Below are 7,273 nucleotides of genomic sequence, written 5' to 3'. Positions count from 1 at the left end.
GGATCCCTCACGCTTGCGCGACACGGAGAGCTCCATAGGACATCACCAATAATAAAACATGCAACTCAAACCAATCATAGAAATTCATCAATCACCGGTAGGACAACGAAAATCTACTCAGACATCATAGGATGGCAACACATCATTGGATAATGATATGAATCATAAAGCACCATGTTCAAGTAGAGGGTACAGTGGGTTGCGGGAGAGTGGACCGCTGAATATAGATGGGGGAAGGTGATGGAGATGTTGGTGAAGATGATGGAGGTGTTGGTGTAGATCGCGGTGATGATGATGTCCCCCGGTGGCGTTCCGGCACCATCGGAAGTAAGGGGGAGAGAGCCCCCCTTCTTCTTCTTCTTCTTTGACCTTCTCCCTAGATGGGAGAAGGGTTTCCCCTCTGGTCCTTGGCTCCCATGGCTTGGGAGGGGCGAGAGCCCCTCCGAGATTGGATCTATCTCTTTGTCTCTCTCTATTTCTGCGTTCCCAGATTCTGCCTTGATAACCCGCAAGTATACGTGATAGTTGTAGCCTCTTTCGATAAGTAAGAGTGTCGAACCCAACGAGGAGCTAAAGGTAGAACAAATACTCTCTCAAGTCCTATCAGCCACTGATACAACTCTACGCACGCTTGACGTTCGCTTTACCTAGAACAAGTAAAACTAGAAGTATTTGTAGGTGTTGTTGGATAGGTTTGCAAGATAATAAAGAACGCGTAAATAGAAAGTAGGGGCTGTTTAGATAAAGAAGCAATAAAGTAAACATAGCAAGTGTGGAAAAGTGGTGGTAGGAGTTGTGAAATTGTCCCTAAGCAATTGACTACGTTACTAGACCGGTAATCACTATTGCAATTCTATTTGAGGGAGAGGCATAAGCTAACATACTTTCTCTACTTGGATCATATGCACTTATGATTGGAACTCTAGAAAGCATCCGCAAATACTAAAGATTCATTAAGGTAAAACCCAACCATAGCATTAAAGTATCAAGTCCCCTTTATCCCATACGCAAACAACCTACTTACTCGGGTCTGTGCTTCTGTCACTCACGCCACCCACCATAAGCAAATCATAAACATATTGCAAACCCTACAACGGGAATCCCTCACGCTTGCGCGACACGGAGGGCACAATATGACAACACCAGTAATAAAACATGCAACTCAAACCAATCATAGCAATTCATCAATCACCAATTGGACAACGAAAATCTACTCAGACATCACTGGATGGCAACACATCATTGGAAAATAATATGAAGCATAAAGCACCATGTTCAAGTAGAGGGTACAACGGGTTGTGGGAGAGTGGACCGCTGAATATAGATGGGGGAAGGTGATGGAGATGTTGGTGAAGATGATGGAGGTGTTGGTGAAGATCGCGGTGACGATGATGGCCCTCGGCGGCGTTCCAGCGCCACCGGAAGCAAGGGGGAGAGAGCCCCCCTTCTTCTTCTTCTTCCTTGACCTCCTCCCTAGATGGGAGAAGGGTTTCCCCTCTGGTCCTTGGCTCCCATGGCGTGGGAGGGGCGAGAGACCCTCCGAGATTGGATCTATCTCTCTGTTTCTGTGTTCTCAGATTCTACCCCTTCACTATTTCTTAAATATCCAGAGATCCGTAACCCCCATTGGGGTGAATCTTTCGCCCAGATCTTTCTCATAAAACTAGGTTTCTTGCGCCAAAAGAAGAGCGTCAACCGCCTTACGGGTGCCCCACGAGACTCCAGGGCACGCCCAGGGGGGAGGGCGCGCCCCCCTGTCTCGTGGCCACCCCGGACACCGTTTCGCGTTGATTTTACTTCCCAAAAATCATAAATATTCCAAAAAAAATCTCCGTCCGTTTTTATCCCGTTTGGACTCCGTTTGATATTGGGTTTCTGCGAAACAAAAAACATGCAACAGACTGGAAACTGGCACTGGGCACTGGATCAATATGTTAGTCCCAAAAAATAGTATAAAAAGTTCCCAAAAGTATATAAAAGTTGAATAATATTGGCATGGAACAATAAAAAATTATAGATACGGCGGAGACGTATCAGCATCCCCAAGCTTAATTCCTGCTCGTCCTCGAGTAGGTAAATGATAAAAAGATAATTTTTGATGTGGAATGCTACCTAGCATAATCTTGATCATATGTCTAATCATGGCATGAATATTAAGACACGAGTGATTCAAAGCAATAGTCTATCATTTGACATAAAAACAATAATACTTCGAGCGTACTAAGAAAGCAATCATGTCTTTTCAAAACAACATGGCCAAAGAAAGTTATCCCTACAAAATCATATAGTCTGGCTATTGCTCTATCTTCATCACACAAAGTATTTAATCATGCACAACCCCGATAACAACAGCAATTGTTTCATACTTTAATAATCTCAAACTTTTTCAACTTTCACGCAATACATTAGCGTGAGCCATGGATATAGCACTATAGGTGGAGTAGAATATGATGGTGGAGGTTATGTGGAGAAGACAAAAAGGGAGAAAGTCTCACATCAACTAGGCGTATCAACGGGCCATGTAGATGCCCATTGAGGGAGTCCTTGATTAGGGGGTCTCCGGATAGCCGAACTATCATCTTCCGCCGGACTCCTGGACTATGAAGATACAAGATTGAAGACTTCGTCTCGTGTCCGGATGGGACTTTCCTTGGCGTGGAAGGCAAGCTTGGTGATACGGATATGTAGATCTCCTACCATTGTAACTAACTCTGTGTAACCCTAACCCTCTTTGGTGCCTATATAAACCAGAGGGTTTTAGTCCGTAGGATGAACAACAATCATACCATAGGCTAGCTTCTAGGGTTTAGCCTCTCTGATCTCGTGGTAGATCTACTCTTGTACTACCCATATCATCAATATCAATCAAGCAGGAGTAGGGTTTTACCTCCATCGAGAGGGCCCGAACCTGGGTAAAAACATCGTGTCCCTTGTCTCCTGTTACCATCCGCCTAGACGCACAGTTCGGGACCCCCTACCCGAGATCCGCCGGTTTTGACACCGACATTGGTGCTTTCATTGAGAGTTCCTCTGTGCCGTCGCCATCAGGAAGGATGCCTCATCCCATCTTTAAAGATGACACTGTTGCTAAAGGAGCTTTGGATATCGGCCAAACTCTCCGGCTAGGCGGTTTTCTTATGACCGCTTGTCCGGCCACCGCGCCGACGATGACTTCTCGGGTCATCGAAAGCAATCTTCACATTAGCTCGGAACTCGCCGAGCAGTTAGATCCAATGGAGCTCTCTTCCTTGAACGAGCTCTTGGATCGCATCGCCGTCCTGGGAGTCGCTACAGACTACGATCGGATTGAACCTAAACCCGGTCTAAGAGAGATCAACTCTCCCCAGGTTACCAACCACGTTGTCGTGGTTGAGGAACAATACGACGACCCTTCCTCTATTTGAAGGACTAGCTATGTCCGGATTCCTGATCCCTCCATGCCGGCTTCCCGCGGAGGGGAGGACGTGACTCAAGCCCTGAACCTAAAGTCAGGCAGCAGGCTAGACGCATTGGACAACATCCAAGAACCCAAGCTTCCAAGTTTGGAAACTTCTTGGCCCCTGAGTCTTAGAGTGGACGGGGTTCTGGATTTAATTCCACCCGCCCACCCAAACTTAAGCGATCTATCCCAAATCCGGCAACAGCCCGCAGAAATAGTACACCATTACTGGGCCAGATTCCTCCTGGTTATGAACAGGATAAAGGACTGCCGCGAGGAGGACGCGATTTCATTCTTCCGCAATATTGCACGGACAAGGGAATCCTCAACGCCGTAAGCCGTCGTGACATTACACGCTTCGCTGACTTAGCGTCCATAGTACGAAAGTACTGTGAGATGGAAAGTGCCTGGAAAACCGAAATCAGTTTTTGGGACAATCCGGCCCTGAATCCAACCCCAGTCCGAAATAAAAGGGTGCATCATCAACAGACACCTGGGTTAAATACCAAAAAACAAAAACCCTCTATAGGGCATGGAACCGTACTGGAGGGATGGCTCAATGGACCCTGCAAAATTCATAGTACAGAGGGTGCCACTCCAACTCATAGCCTTAGAGCATGTTGGATACTACGGCAGGTGGCCAAAAGTGGCGAAGAGCTTCTAGCTCCCGAGCATCAACCCAAGGATACCAGTACGGTATTAATAGTCTTCGAGACTTTCGCATCAAATAATATGCGGAAACGAACACTCCGCAGCCTTGCCGAAGTCTACCAAGTAGCAACAATAAACCCATGGAGTGACACGGCTATTACCTTTAATGCCAGTGACGAACCCAAATTTCGAACAGCCAGAGCACCAGCCGCATTGGTCCTCAGTCCAATAGTGGACGGCTTTCGGCTCACCAAGGTACTCATGGACGGTGCCAGCAGATTGAACCTCATTTATGAGGAAACCCTCCGAAAAATGGAAATAGACTGGAGCCGCATTGAGTGAAGCAGCACAACCTTTAGAGGAATAATCCCCAGTCGGGAAGCATGCTGCACAGGAAAAATCACACTGGACGTGGTATTCGGCACGCTGGATAATTGCAGGTCCAAGGAGGTCACGTTTCAAGTTGCCTCGTTCAGCAGCGGATATCACGCTCTAGTAGGGCGAGAGGCATTCACAATTTTTCAAGCTATACCCCATTACGGGTACATGAAGCTCAAAATGCCCGGGCCCAACGGAATCATCATTCTTGCTAGTGACCCGGACGTAGCACTCCGCGCCGAAAATAAGACAGCCGCACTGGCCTTTGAGGCACTATCCGAAGCCCTAGCGGCTGAAGAACTCACTGCGTTGCACTCCACGGTGGACAGGGACAATGTGATACTCGATAAGAGATCCAAGTCCACCTCCTTTAAACCAGCGGACGAAATAGTCAAATTCCAAGTCCATCCAACGGACCCTACAAAAACGGCCTGCATTGGGGCACAATTAAACCCTGATGTAGACGCCGCACTACGAGAATTTCTACGCGAAAATTGGGACATTTTTGCCTGGCACCCTTCAGACATGCCAGGAATCCCACGTCGGCTGGCCGAGCACAGCCTAAACATCCTAAAAGGATTCAAGCCAGTCAAACATGCTCTTCGGTGTTTCTCCGAATGCAAGAGATAGGCCATGGGAGAGGATCTAGCCAAGTTATTGGAGGCCGGATTCATTAGAGATATAAAACATCCAGACTGGCTAGCAAACCTGGTGATGGTACCAAAGAAGGACAAATCCTGGCGCCTATGCGTCGATTTTAAGGACCTCAACAAGGCTTGCCCAAAGGATCCCTTCCCACTGCCCCGCATCGATCAAATTATCGACGCTACTGCAGGACATGATTCATTGTGTTTCCTCGATGCATACTCCGGCTACCACCAAATTAAGATGGCGGAGCCCGACCAGGCCACAACGGCATTCATCACCCCATATGGCTCATTCTGCTTCAACGCAATGCCCTTTGGGCTCAAAAATGGCGGCGCAACATATCAGCGCATGATTCAGACATGTCGGGCAAACCAGATCGGCAAAAGTGGAGGCATACATAGACGATGTGGTCATCAAAACCAAGCACGTCGAAACTCTAGTAGACGATTTGAGGCTCACGTTCGATAATCTCCGAACATATGACATTAAGCTCAACCCGGAAAAATGTGTTTTCGGCGTACCAGCCGGAAAGCTCTTGGGCTTCATTGTATCCGGTAGAGAAATTGAAGCAAACCCAGCCAATATCCGAGCTCTGTCACAATTGGATGTCCCAAAGGACCTCAAACAAATACAAAAATTGACGGGATGCATGGCAGCTTTAAGCCGCTTTATCTCCCATTTAGGAGAAAAATGCATTACCGCTTTATCGACTTCTCCGACGCACCGAACACTTCGAGTGGACGGACGCCGCCACGACCGGACTCGAAGAAATAAAAGCCATATTGGCAACAAATCTGGTCCTGGCCGCGCCCAACGTGGGCGAACCAATGCTATTGTATATCGCGGCAACTCATCAAGTTGTAAGCGTGGTACTCATTGTCGAACGAGAAACGGATGGACACAAGTTCCCCCTTCAAAAACCAGTTTACTACGTGTCCACTGCCCTGACCCCATGCAAGTCACGGTACCCGCATTATCAGAAGATAGCGTACGCGGTGTTCATGGCATCCCGGAAGCTGCGACACTACTTTTAACAGTGTTCGATAACAGTAGCCTCCGAAGTACCTCTTAATGACATTATAAACAACCGCGACGCGACAGGCCGGATTGCCAAATGGGCCATTGAGCTCCTCCCGTTTGACATAACCTATAAGCCACGGCGAGCTATTAAGTCGCAAGTTTTGGCCGACTTCATCGCCGAATGGACTAAAGCCGAACTCCCTAAAGAGTACGGCGCATATTCCAACCTGATCATGCACTTTGACGGCTCTAAAATGTTGGCTGGTCTGGGGGCTGGCGTCGTCCTGATGTCCCCAACCGGAGACACGGTTCAATACATACTCCAGATAATGTATACGGACTCCAACAACGCAGCCGAATACGAGGCCCTTCTACATGGCCTCCGGATGGCAGTCTCCATGGGCATTCAACGCCTAGAGGTGCGCGGGGATCCAAACCTCGCGATATCTCAAATAAATGGAGACTTCGATGCCAAGGATCCGAAAATGGCAGCTTATCGCAACACCGTCCTAAAAATGTCAGCTCGGTTTGAGGGGCTCGAATTTCACCGTATAGCCCGGGATAACAACCAGGCAACAGACGTATTGGCACGCATTGGCGCAAAGCGCGATGCCGTCCCCCCCAACATCTTCCTAGAGAGGCTATTCAAGCCATCCGTACTATGGGAGGGGGAATCCGGAAATAATAATCCGGACCCAATCGCACTGCCCGACACCGAACATTCTGACACAATTGGGGGTTCTGCCAACGAAGTAACATCCTCAGCCCACATAATAGTGGCAGTTATTGCCCCGTGGACGGAACCATTCCTAGCCTACCTAACCAGGCAGGAACTTCCCGAGGACCAAAACGAGGCCCGCTGCATAGTGTGGCGATCTAAAGCCTATAAGGTCCATGAGGGAGAGCTTTACAAGAAAAGCAGAACCGGAGTCCTTCAAAGGTGTATCTCCGAAGAGGAAGGGCGGAACCTTCTGGCTGAAATTCATGCTGGACTCGGCGGGCACCACGCCGCAGCCCAGGCCCTTGTAGGCAAGGCCTTCCACACAGGATTTTATTGGCCGACGGCCCGGGCAGATGCTCAGGACTTAGTCCAACGATGCGTCGGTTGCCAGCTCTTTGCTAATCAAAGCCACATGC

The sequence above is a fragment of the Triticum aestivum genome, chromosome 1B (assembly GCF_018294505.1).
Source record: "Triticum aestivum cultivar Chinese Spring chromosome 1B, IWGSC CS RefSeq v2.1, whole genome shotgun sequence".
Lineage (NCBI taxonomy): Eukaryota > Viridiplantae > Streptophyta > Magnoliopsida > Poales > Poaceae > Triticum > Triticum aestivum.
The sequence above is the reverse complement of the archived record's forward strand: the minus strand, read 5'-3'. Positions refer to the sequence as shown.